At 37.0% G+C, this 13,065-nt stretch overlaps 1 protein-coding gene across 1 annotated transcript in view; it reads right to left on the reverse strand.

Annotated features, from left to right (window-relative positions):
• The window catches only part of LOC145979658 (uncharacterized), a 94,072-nt gene that overhangs the window by 17,737 nt on the left and 63,270 nt on the right, over positions 1-13,065 (reverse strand). The window lies entirely within an intron of this gene.

Genomic DNA, 13,065 nt, shown 5'->3' on the forward strand with positions numbered 1-13,065 from the left:
GTGTTGAAACCTTTTTATGGTGATCGTGTAAAATTATTGTACATGGACACGGATAGTTTTATTCTTGATATTCAAACAGAAGATGTTTATCAAGATATTGCACAGCCTGCATTGTTTCAATACTTTGATACCAGTGAACATACAAAGATTCAACCCCACAACAAAAAGGTGCCTGGCAAGTTAAAAGATGAGACATGTGGTGATGTTATTGTGAAATTTGCTGGGTTAAGTGCCAAGATGTACACTTTTGAGACATGTAGTGGCACTGTTGCCAAAAAGGCCAAGGGTATTGGCAAAGTAACTGTTGAAAAAGATCTTCAATTTGAAGATTATGAAAATTGCCTCAAATCCCAGAATTCAATCAAAACATCAGAATCCAGAATCCAGAGTGTGGATCACTTATTGACTTCAAATATTGTAAGAAAAGTGGCCCTGGACCCACATGATGATAAGAGATGTATTTTATCATGTGGCATACATACTTTACCATGGGGTCATTGTGATTTGAGAAGTGGCAAACAATGCCCAATGACAGAGCATGATTTGAAATAAATAAACATGCCCATGAACTTATTTGGGTTCAAAAAACAGGTTATTATGGACCTGCCGACACCACAAGCCTCTCCTGATATGCTGTCTAAACTGAGTGGCTTGTTAATTATTCATCTGAACAGCATACTTACAGATGTTGATGAAGAAACAGGTAAAACATTGTACATATTTAACAATAATTTAAATCATTACCAATTACCTGTAGGTGGGCAATTGCAATTTATTACAACCCCTGAGGGTGATGTCAAGATTTCAGTAGGGAGAAATATTTATAGAATTAAGCACTCAAACATGATTTCTGGCACTGTATATACTGTTTCTGCTGGTGACTGCTTATATATTGAGGTCCCTGGATCTTATGACAAGCTTATACCCTTTTTTATAGAATTAAGAATCAGATACTCTATAATAAATAACCACTAAAACAAAAATGCCTAATGATATATTTGGCCATACAAGACATGAAGATCACAGTGATGAGATTCTGATGCTTGATGTCAGAGTCAAGAAATTCAGAAGTGATTTACAAGCTTTACAAACCACACTCAATGCCAGTCTTCAATTAGAAATTACAAATTTACAATCACAATGCATGGACCCTCTTCTTAAAATTGATTCTGAACTCAAATTGCTGCTTCAGAAATATACTGATCTGGCCACATTGGATAATTTTCAAAGTTTAGAAGAAGCTGTAGCAGCTCTTCAAGCCAAATTTAAGACCCAGGCCACCAATTCCGAGCAATTGAAACAACAATTGGAAGAGCAGATAAATAATGTCCAGACACAGCTTCAAACAATTGTCAAAAGCATAAAATCACAAGAAGATTTTGATCTAGTCATTTCCACTCTAAAAGAACAGATTCAATCACTCCAAATACCTAATCTGGATCCTCTGCACAATGCCATAGCCGAGGTTAAAGAAAAAATTGAGACACTTGAAAATTTTATGAACAACTTGCCATCTTCTGATGCTTTGAGTGCAATAACTCGGAGTGTAGCAAATATTAAGCTGCAACTTGAAACATATGAAGATTTTGGAAAAATTCAAAGTACCATAACCCATCTTGAAGGTACAATAGCAGCAGTGCAAAGTGATTTGGCAAATGTACTAGAATCTCGCCTGCCTGGGATTGTAGATACACTTGTCAGTGTCCAGCAACAAATCACAAAGCTTGAAAACCTCAACACTGAATCTGAACTATCTCATTTTCATCATTTGATTGATGATATTCAAACAAAACTTGAAATTTTACAACAATCCACACCCACTCAGGCAGATATAGCCCTGCTCCAAAATGCTATGCAAAATGTGGCTGATGCATCTGAATTAAATAATGTGAAATTGGCACTTGAATCTTTGCAAAATACAGTATCAAATCTTCCTACATCACAGGAACTTAAAAATATTAAGAGAGCAGTGAATCGCATATTGAAATCAGAAGATATCAAGAATATCCAAGCAGAGATCAAACAACTCACTCAGACAGTGGCCACTCTTCCAACCAATCAACATATTAATGAACTGCATGCCCTGTTTGAGGATATCAGAAGACAGGTCCATGATCTTACTGCTCAAAATTCAAAATTGGCAGTTGTTGAAAATTTACAGCAAATTGTAGCTAATATCAAGCAACAGCTAGGGACCATGGAATCCAATCAAGCAAATGCTCTGTCTGTTTTTGCCACCCAGCTTCAAGAGATTGTGCAACAATACAAGAAACTTATTGTGGACATAAAAATCAAGCCAGGCCACGATGATGTTGTTAGGACCATCAATGAGCATCTTGAATCTGTAACAAGCAGATTGCTTACAGCAGAAAAAGAAATAACTGGCATAATCGAGAATCCAAAACATACAGTAATTCTTGAATTGTACAGCATCCCCAACAAAGAATATGATTCACCATTTACACCAGGTGGCAAAATATATATGCTGTCCCCTGCACAATTTTATTACCAGTTTTTTGTTGGGGGCACATTGAGACCAATCAAGATCAAATATTGGCATCAGCCACAGGCACACCACTACCCTACCTTATCAATAACAAATGCTGAGAACAAAGCAAAGGTCACCAGTGTAGAGTTAGAGGATTTTACAGACCCCAATACATTAGAAACATCTTATGCTGAAGATGATGGCTCTCTGGAATTTAATATACAAATAGGAGACAAATTATATTTAGAAAATCCTGCAGTATCAGCTGCTGAACACCCCATAGTTGCAATATTCTTGTTTTCATATTATGTCTAGAGAAATTATAGTTGATGAATTACACAGACAGGCCAGACATAATTTTAAGAGACTCCCAGTAGTCACAAAGGGCATAGATGATTTATGGCAGAGCGACTTGATTGAGTTGTCAAGTGGACAGTTGAAAAACTTAGACAAAATCAACAAGGGCTACAAGTATCTACTTACTGTAATAGACACATTTTCAAAATTTGCCTGGGCTGTGCCACTCAAATCCAAGACTGGAAAATGTGTTACAGAAGCCCTCAGGACAATCATCAATCATTCAGGAAGATCACCACGCTATTTGCAAACAGATAATGGCAAAGAATTTTATAATTCAGTGTTTCAACAATTTATTAAAAGGAAAGCAATAAAACATTACTCGAGTTACAGTGATCTCAAGGCCTCAATTGTAGAGAGATTCAACAGAACCTTAAAAAACCTTATGTATAAACAATTTACCCTCCAAGGTAATTATAAATGGATTAATATTCTTCCAGAACTTCTAAATAAATATAACAACTCGGTCCATTCCACAATCAACATGAAACCCTCTGAAGTAACTTCATCTGATGAGCAAAAATTGATCAGGACTGTTTATTATCCTAGATACCAGCCAACAACAAGAAGGGCCAAATACAGGGTGGGTGATCAAGTAAGAATCAGCAAATATAAGCACTTATTCAAAAGAGGCTTTACAAGAAACTGGAGCACAGAATTATTTACAGTGGTTCAAGTTAAACCCGGGACCCTTAACACATATATAATAAAAGATCATCGAGGAGAAATTCTCAAAGGCAGATTCTATGAACAAGAGCTCAGCAAAACTAAACAGCCTGACACTTATCTCATAGAAAAAATCATCCGCAGAAAAGGCAACAAGTTATTTGTCAAATGGCTGGGTCATCCGGAAAACAGCTGGATCGATGCAGACAAAGTGATAATATGAGCACCTGGGATGTTATAAAGAGGCTGCCAGAACCTGAACAGCAGATTAAGAGAAATGGCAACTTGCTGCCTGAAAATATTAGGTGTCTTATTGTTGGGCCATCTGCTTGTGGCAAAACTACACTAATGGTTGATAATTTTTTATTGGCACCCAACTGGTTAGACTGGAAAAACAGGCACTTGTATGTTTTCTCTAAGAGCTTGGAACAATTAAAATATCAGCAGCTGATGAAGCTATATGATGGATTGGATATTGCCACTTTTGAACCAGATGTTAAGCCACTTCACGAATGTCTCGATAATTCTGTTGTTGTGTTTGATGACATTATATTGGATAATCAAAACAAGGTTAGAAATTTCTTTACACAGGGGCGACACAAAAACATTGATTGTTTCTACCTGGCACAGACTTTTTCTAAAATACCGAAGCAGCTGATCCGAGACAACAGCAATTTTATATGTGTGTTTCATCAAGATCATACCAACCTCAAACACATACATGATGAATATGTAGGTGGGGACTTGAGCTACAATGATTTTTCCAAGTTTTGCAGCAGGTGCTGGAACCAGGACAGTTATGGGTTTGTCACTATTGATATGACAAGAACACCCAGTAGCGGCAAATACAGAAGTAAAATCAAAGATTTTCTAGACGTTGAGACGTATATAAATAACCATGAAAAGGCCAATCATTGATGATCTTAAGTTAAGAGATTATCTTGTAAAAAGATTCAAGGGATGGAAATCAGAGAACCGAGGAATTTATGAAAAGCACAAACAAACAGAACAGCCTGTAATTGATGCTATTAATAATTTAGGTAAGAATATCAAAACTGTTACAGAGCAAAATCAAGATTTGATCACAGAGCTTGTACCTGTAGCTGCAAGGAACATATTAGATTATCCATTCACCCCACTTTCCAGTATTCATACACCTAGTCCTATAGCTCCTAGAAGAATTGAAGCTACACAGGATCCTATTGAATTGGGTCTTCTTGCTCAAAAATATTTAAGCACACCTAAAGACAACAAAGATGAGGTTTTTGGCTTATATGCTGACACAGAGCTTGATGGGAGCATCATTCATAGAATTGGCAATTTCAGAGTAACATTTATGGGAGATGATATAATTGTTTATTCAGAATCTCGTCTCGGAGAAAAAGGTGCTTTTGTTAAGTACACCGGCACACCTGGATTGTGGGAATTGATGACTAGGAAAAGGCCTGGAAGCTATACAGATCAAGATTATGAGGATTACAAAGAAATATTAATAAAATCAGATGCTCTATACCAGAACAATGATCCCACACAAAAAAGAGTCAAGTCTAGCAGTGGGGCAAAATACAACAATTTAATCAAGCCCATATGGTCACAGATCAAGACTGGCAGTGGAATCAAACAATACAACACCCTGCCTAAAGAATTTGTGTGGGTTGATGATGTCAGGAAACTTGTAGATAGGTTATTGGTGATAGCTGGGGAGGAAAATGCTGGCAACCACAATTTTTACAATGAAAAGGTTGGAATTATGGACATGATAAGCACAAAATTGTCTAATTTTATAGTGAATGACACTAAGGGGATTGGATATCTCATAAAAATTATTAATACTCTACCCCCCAAATTTTGGAATATTTCTGAGGGTCGGGGGCTTGTTAATGACATTATAAACAAGCTGCCATTTGAACTACACATTCCAGGCTATCAGTATTGTGGTCCAGGTACAAAATTGGATCATAGATTAAACAGAGGGGATCCTGGTGTAAATCCTTTAGATGCTGCTTGTAGAGACCATGACATAGCATACAACACACATTCTGATCTTGACAAGAGACATGTTGCAGACAAGAAATTAGAAGAGGCTGCATTCGGTAGATTTGTAAGCAAAGATGCTTCTTTGAGTGAAAAAATAGCAGCATTGGGAACCACCATAGCTATGAGCACCAAACAAAAACTGGTGTGGGGGTTGTGAATATGTATATAATAAACCTACGATGAAGGCCAAGGGTGTTATGTATCAAATACCTTATGCAGGTCTCAAATCTCTTAAAACTATTGACAGTCTTTTAACCAAAAAGCAGCGCAAGAAAAAAAGCTCTTGTATTGCCAAGGGACATGGTATGAAATTGTTGCTTAGTACCCCCCAATTAAAAAAATTACAGCAATCAAGAAAAAAATCACATGTGGGGGGTTTCATATTTACTATCCCTGCCATCTTAGCAGCACTTGGGGCTGTGGGGAGCTTGGCTGGGGGATCAGCTGCCATAGCAAAAACAGTAATAGATGCCAAGAAAAATAGGGCAGAATTAGATGAGCAGAGGCGCCATAACCTGGCCATGGAGAAACAAGGCAAAGGTGTTAAGAGAGCCATGAATAAGTTTAAAAAAAACAAGAGTCGCTTACAAACCAAGATATTGAAGCTTTAATCAAGCCACTGGGCATCAAAAATTTTAGAGGTGTGTACATGTCTGATTCTTTACCGGAACAACCACTCAACAAAGAGTGTGGCATTGTTAATTTGGATAAGTACAAAAATCAGGGCACTCACTGGATTTGTTATCTTAAATATTTAAAAAATGAGGCATTTGTGTTTGATTCATTTGGAGGTGTTCCACCTGAAAATTTAATAAAATATCTAAAATCAGCTAATCTTTATTACAATAATGCCCGTGTTCAAAACTTCAAAGATGTTAATTGCGGACATTTGTGTTTATCTATTCTCAGATATATGTCTCAAATAAATAAACCATCAATTGAAAATTTTCAAAAAGCCTTGTGGTATTTAAAACATCATGGGGGTATTCCATCTCACCAGCCAAAATTCAATATTGAAACTCAAATTGCATGATGACATAGTGTATCCCAAAACAATAGCTCTCAGAGCATTTTATGGCATGTACCTAATCCCTAATATTACACACCACAACAACACAATTGCAGTTGGTGATCAAAAAATTGTCATCACTCCAGGGCAATATAATCTGTCCACTCTAAATGCTCAATTACCCAGAGGTATAGTGTTAAGTCAAAATTCTGTCACTCACAGAGTAGAGATTGTATCTGCTACAGAGACAGTGGATCTGGGTACTATAGGAGAGCTGTTAGGCTTTGAGAACAACACAAAACTTGAAGCGGCCATCAAACACACTGCTATGAATATACCTAAATTCTTAGCCATAGAGACTCTGAATATTCACTGTAATGTGGCCGAGGGTATGATCACCAAATCAAATGGCATAGGCACTCACAAACAAACTGGCATCATTGCAACATTCAAACCTAATTCTGAATTCATGGAGCCCATCATCTACAATCCATCCCCAACATTATATTTTCCTGTGTGCCATAACAGAATAGATAATATTGAATTGATGGTCACTAATGAAAAAGAAGAATTAGTTGATTTTGCTGGAGCCACAACAACTGCTATCATAGAGATTAACATTTAAATAAAAATACATACAATGGAAAATATTGAGAGTTATGAGCTACAATCATTCCCTCCAAACAGGAGGACATTTGCAAATTTAAATCAACCCAACACAGAGATTGAGGTTGATCTTGATGTAGGGGATGGATTTATACACCCCCACAGAGCAGATCTATACATCAAATTTGATGTTGTAAAGCTCGATGGAACAGATTATCCGGCAAATTCAAATATAAGATTGGTAGATAATTTTGTGCCGCATCTGTTCTCTGAAATTGAGATCAGAAAACATGGCGTTGTTATAAACAGAGTGGATTATCCCGGCATTACCTCCACAGCTTTGGCCACACTAAAATTATCCAAAACCGAGGCTTCTTACTACAGAATCGGTGGATTTGAGGCTGGTGATAAAATATTAACCAAGAGCCACACTGTGCTGTTCCCCATGCGCCTGTTGCCAGGATTCTTCTCGGATTACAAAGAAATTATGTGGAAAGGCGGGTTAAGAATTACATTTAGAAGAGCTGCCAATGATAATAATGCTTTGATGAGGTACAGTACATTAAACTCTACAGGGGAAGCTCTGCCCAATACCTTACCTGATGCAGGCAAGTGCCTTATTCAGACTATGGAGCTAAGAATCCCTGTTGTTGAATATGAGGCCAGTTACGCTCTTAAACACAAAGCAGATATAGTAAAAAATCCACAGATTCCTCTGCAATTTTACACATATCAATCTGTACAGAAGCCCGCATCTGGCACATATTATGAGTTTGATGCTACAAACTCATTCTCCAGCATTCAATTTGACATGCCTGATTTTGTGGTGGTATTGTTTCAGACTGGAAGACACAACAATCAGGAAAAAAATTCAAGTAAATTTGATAGCTGCAACATCAAAAACATATATCTTAAAAATGGCAGAAATGAGGTATTCCCTAGAGAAAATTACAATTTAGACATGTCCAAGGATGATTTCCTCAAATTATATGAGGCTTTTTCGGCTTTCAAGCGTGTCACTACTGGCAGTACTGATATGTATTACTCACCAGATGAATTCAAAACACAGAGACCCATGTTTGTAATCAACACTTCAAAAAGGAAACAAGTTGTGGTTAATGACAGGACAAACATTAAAATTATCTGTGAATTCCACGAGGCTTTACCAGATGACACCATATGTAGCGTCATTCTCATAGGGGAAAAATCATATGTTTATGATGTAAGAAATGAGAGAGTCACGGAGCAATTCTAGAGATCCGATTCAAACACAGAAGCCCCTTGATTACAAAGCAATAATACCAACACTTTGCTGTCAGAGAGGTCCCAGACACTCTACCAGCTTTGAAACCTCAACTGTATTATCAGCTAGCAGTGAATATCTTATGTGTGGGCAGTTGTATATATTTCAATCTTTTATCAGGACTCAAACCTAAAGCCCCTGATTACAATGCAACAATATTAACACTTCTCAATATGGAATATGCCCACATTTTACTGGGTTCTGAGACCCTTATACAGACAAAATTGGATTTTGAACTGCCATAATATTTTCTAAGTCTTTGCCTAGGCTCATATTATCAGAATAGAATTGCTTTCAGCATGAAGGGGGTGCAGTTCATTGCCACTGTGTGAAAATATGTATTTTTATCTCAATAATCTTTGTTACACTTTTACATGTCTGCAACATGTTACACTTTTCCCCCCTGTCGCACAGAAAGATTAATGCCCCCTTCAGTGAATCGTACAGAAAAATCATTAATGCTCTCTTCTAGCGTGTAGATTTTATCTCTTGCGTGCCGGCAGGACATGGAGGCAATTAATTATGCCTACCCACTATTCTTCTATTGTATTGAGCAAGTGGTTATAAAACATGAGAAAATAAGAAAATTGAGAAATTCAGTTTTTGTACAATATATTGTTGTAAAACATTGTTTTACCAGGGTTTCAGATTTGGGGGCTATCAACTAGCAGTAATTATTCTCAAAATCTCACTTGTGGACATATTATTTTGCCACATGTATTTCAATCTTAAATATTTTATCAGGACTCGAACCCCGAGCCTTTTGTTTACAAGGCAACAATATTATCATTTTGCCATCAGGGGAGGCTTCATATTTTATGAGGACTTAAACCCGAACCTCCACACCTGAAAAATTAGGGTATAAGCCCCTCTTGCCATTGTCTTAAGTATGGGTAAATCTATCTGTTGAGCCCTCGCCTTTTCTACACTAGAAATTCAGAATTTCTTAAAAATCAGAGCATATCACACCTGAAGAATTGGGGTACAGGCCCCATCTTGGCATTGTTTTAAGTGTAAGCAAATCTGATTGTTCAATCAAATAGCCTCGCCTTTTCTACACTTGTAAGTTGGGTTTATCCTATATACTTTTATACTACTCATTCGTTTCGTTTTCGACCTAAGATATTCAGACCATTTGACATCGTACTTTGCGAAGGTCGAGTGGCTTAAATTAAGCGATAAACGTAATTTTCATAAGTTAATTTTACTGTACAAAATCCTCCAAATAAATGACCCGCAATATCTCTATAACCGATTTCAGCATCTTTCCGACTTTCACAGCCACAACACCAGATCGCGCGAAAGGTCTCTGCTGTCCATTCCACTCCACAAATCCAACTTTTATGCAAATTCTTTTACTGTTACCTCAGCAGGCCTTTGGAACAAGTTGCCACCTGAAATTCATGTCTCTTCCTCAATTGTGACGTTCAAAAAATTGTTAAAGTTACACATATTATACAATGAAAATTAAATGTTTGATTTCCCTATTAATATGCAGATGCAGAGAATGATAGAAGGACGTAAGGCACTAAAATGAATTAGAGTAATAGTTAAGATGAATTATCGTCAAAGTATACCGTTTTGGACTGTGTTTTAAGTATGTATAATATTGGACTGTGCTTAAGTAAGTGTAGTGTTATGTATTTGCTTGTACGTGTGTAAGGGCAAAGATATGTATGTGTGTGTGTGAGTGTGTGTGTCCGTATATATAGGTTAGTTTACCTTTCTTATATGTAATTTCTCTTTGTATTTTTTATTTCTCTGTAATTTTTTATATATTTTTTTCTTCCTTTTTTTCAAAATTTTAATTATTTCATATTCAATTTTTTTGTAAACATGGTCAAGTGGAAGAAAAGGCTCCACAGCCTTAACTTCGCCATGTAAAAGAAGACGAAATAAATAAATTTGTGTTTGATTCATTTGGAGGTGTTCCACCTGAAAATTTAGTAAAATATCTAAAATCAGCTAATCTTTATTACAATAATGCCCGTGTTCAAAATTTCAAAGATGTTAATTGTGAACATCTGTGTTTATCTGTTCTTAGATATATGTCTCAAATAAATAAACCATCAATTGAAGATTTTCAAAAAGCCTTGTGGTATTTAAAACATCATGGGGGTATTCCATCTCACCAGCCAAAATTCAATATTGAAACTCAAATTACATGATGATATAGTGTATCCCAAAACAATAGCTCTCAGAGCATTTTATGGCATGTACCTAATCCCTAATATTACACACCACAACAACAAAATTGCAGTTGGGGATCAAAAAATTGTCATCACTCCAGGGCAGTATAATCTGTCCACTTTAAATGCTCAATTAGCCAGAGGTATAGTATTAACTCAAAATTCTGTCACTCACAGAGTAGAGATTGTATCTGCTACAGAGACAGTGGATCTGGGTACTATAGGAGAGCTGTTAGGCTTTGAGAACAACACAAAACTTGAACCGGCCATCAAACACACTGCTATTAATATACCTAAATTCTTAGCCATAGAGACTCTAAATATTCACTGTAATGTGGCCGAGGGTATGATCACCAAATCAAATGGCATAGGCACTCACAAACAAACTGGCATCATTGCAACATTCAAACCTAACTCTGAATTTATGGAGCCCATCATCTACACTCCATCACCAATATTATATTTTCCTGTGTGCCATAATAGAATAGACTACATTGAGTTGATGGTCACTAATGAAAAGGAAGAATTAGTTGATTTTGCTGGAGCCACAACAACTGCAATCATAGAAATTAATATTTAAATAAAAATACATACAAAAAAATGGAAAATATTGAGAGTTATGAGCTACAATCATTCCCCCCAAACAGGAGGACATTTGCAAATTTAAATCAACCCAACACAGAGATTGAGGTTGATCTTGATGTAGGGGATGGCTTTATACACCCCCACAGAGCAGATCTATACATCAAATTTGATGTTGTAAAGCTCGATGGTACAGATTATCCGGCAAATTCAAATATAAGGTTTGTAGACAATTTTGTGCCACATCTGTTCTCTGAAATTGAGATCAGAAAACATGGTGTTGTTATAAACAGAGTGGATTACCCCGGCATTACCTCCACAGCTTTGGCCACACTAAAATTATCCAAGACCGAGGCTTCTTACTACAAAATAGCTGGATTTGAGGCTGGTGATAAAATATTATCCAAGAGCCACACAGTGCTGTTCCCCATGCGCCTGTTGCCAGGATTCTTCTCAGATTACAAAGACATTATGTGGAAGGGTGGTTTAAGAATCACATTTAGAAGAGCTGCCAATGATAATAATGCTTTGATGAGGTACAGTACATTAAACTCTACAGGGGAAGCTCTGCCTAATACCCTACCTGATGAGTGCAAGTGCATTATTCAGACTATGGAGCTAAGAATCCCGGTTGTTGAATATGAAGCCAGTTATGCTCTTAAATACAAAGCAGATATAATAAAAAATCCACAGGTACCTTTACAATTTTATACATATCAATGTGTGCAGAAGCCTGCCACTGGTACCTATTATGAGTTTGATGCTACAAATTCATTCTCCAGTATACAATATGACATGCCAGATTTTGTGGTGGTACTGTTTCAGACTGGAAGACACAATAATCAGGAAAAAAATTCAAGTAAATTTGATAACTGCAACATCAAGAACATATATCTTAAGAATGGCAGAAATGAGGTATTTCCTAGAGAAAATTATAATTTAGACATGTCCAAGGATGATTTCCTCAAATTATATAAAGCATTTACAGCATACAAAAGGGTCACTACTGGCAATACTGACATGTATTACACACCAGATGAATTCAAAGCACAGAGACCCATGTTTGTCATCAACACTTCAAAAAGGAAACAAGTTGTGATTAATGACAGGACAAACATTAAAATTATCTGTGAATTCCATGATACACTCCCTGATGACACCATATGTAGTGTTATTCTTATAGGTGAAAAATCATATGTTTATGATGTAAGAAATGAGAGAGTCACAGAGCAATTCTAGAAGAGCTCTGCTTATTACATTGTCTTAGTATTAGATATGCAAGTTGAGGCTGGTGTTCAATTTAACTTAAACCAGAAGTAAATATGTGTGTGTGTGGGTGGGTGTGGGTGGGTGTGGGTGGATGTGGGTGTATGTGGGTTTTATGAGCATCTTGGCTTAATTTCAAGTGTATCCAAAACAATATCAAAAGAGGTATATTTTTAACAAGCTTATGGACAACAATCTGGCTGATGCAACTTTTGTAAGTGCGGGCAAATCAATCTGAGAGGGGTCATCATTTCACAGGAAATTCCCGAGGGCATTTTTACAAAAATCTTGGATTAGACAGGGTTCCACACTTGAGCAAAAAGCTCATATGGGCATGTTGAGCTTGTTTTAAGTGTAGCCAAATCTGCCTGAGGGGGGCTCATCATTTCTCGAGTTTATAATATGGCCTTTCCCACTACTATCTCCAGCGTCAGCTCGGGCTCCTTGCTCTCAAGCGACGGACAACTCTACGTCGTTACTGCTGGGCGTTGGTCCGTGGGGCGATCGCGACAGGTGGTGTTGGTGACGTCGGCTGGTTTGACGGTTGGGAACCCGACGTTCC

Source organism: Lepisma saccharinum, chromosome 26, assembly GCF_977018435.1.
Source record: "Lepisma saccharinum chromosome 26, izLepSacc3.1, whole genome shotgun sequence".
NCBI classification, from domain to species: Eukaryota; Metazoa; Arthropoda; class Insecta; order Zygentoma; family Lepismatidae; genus Lepisma; species Lepisma saccharinum.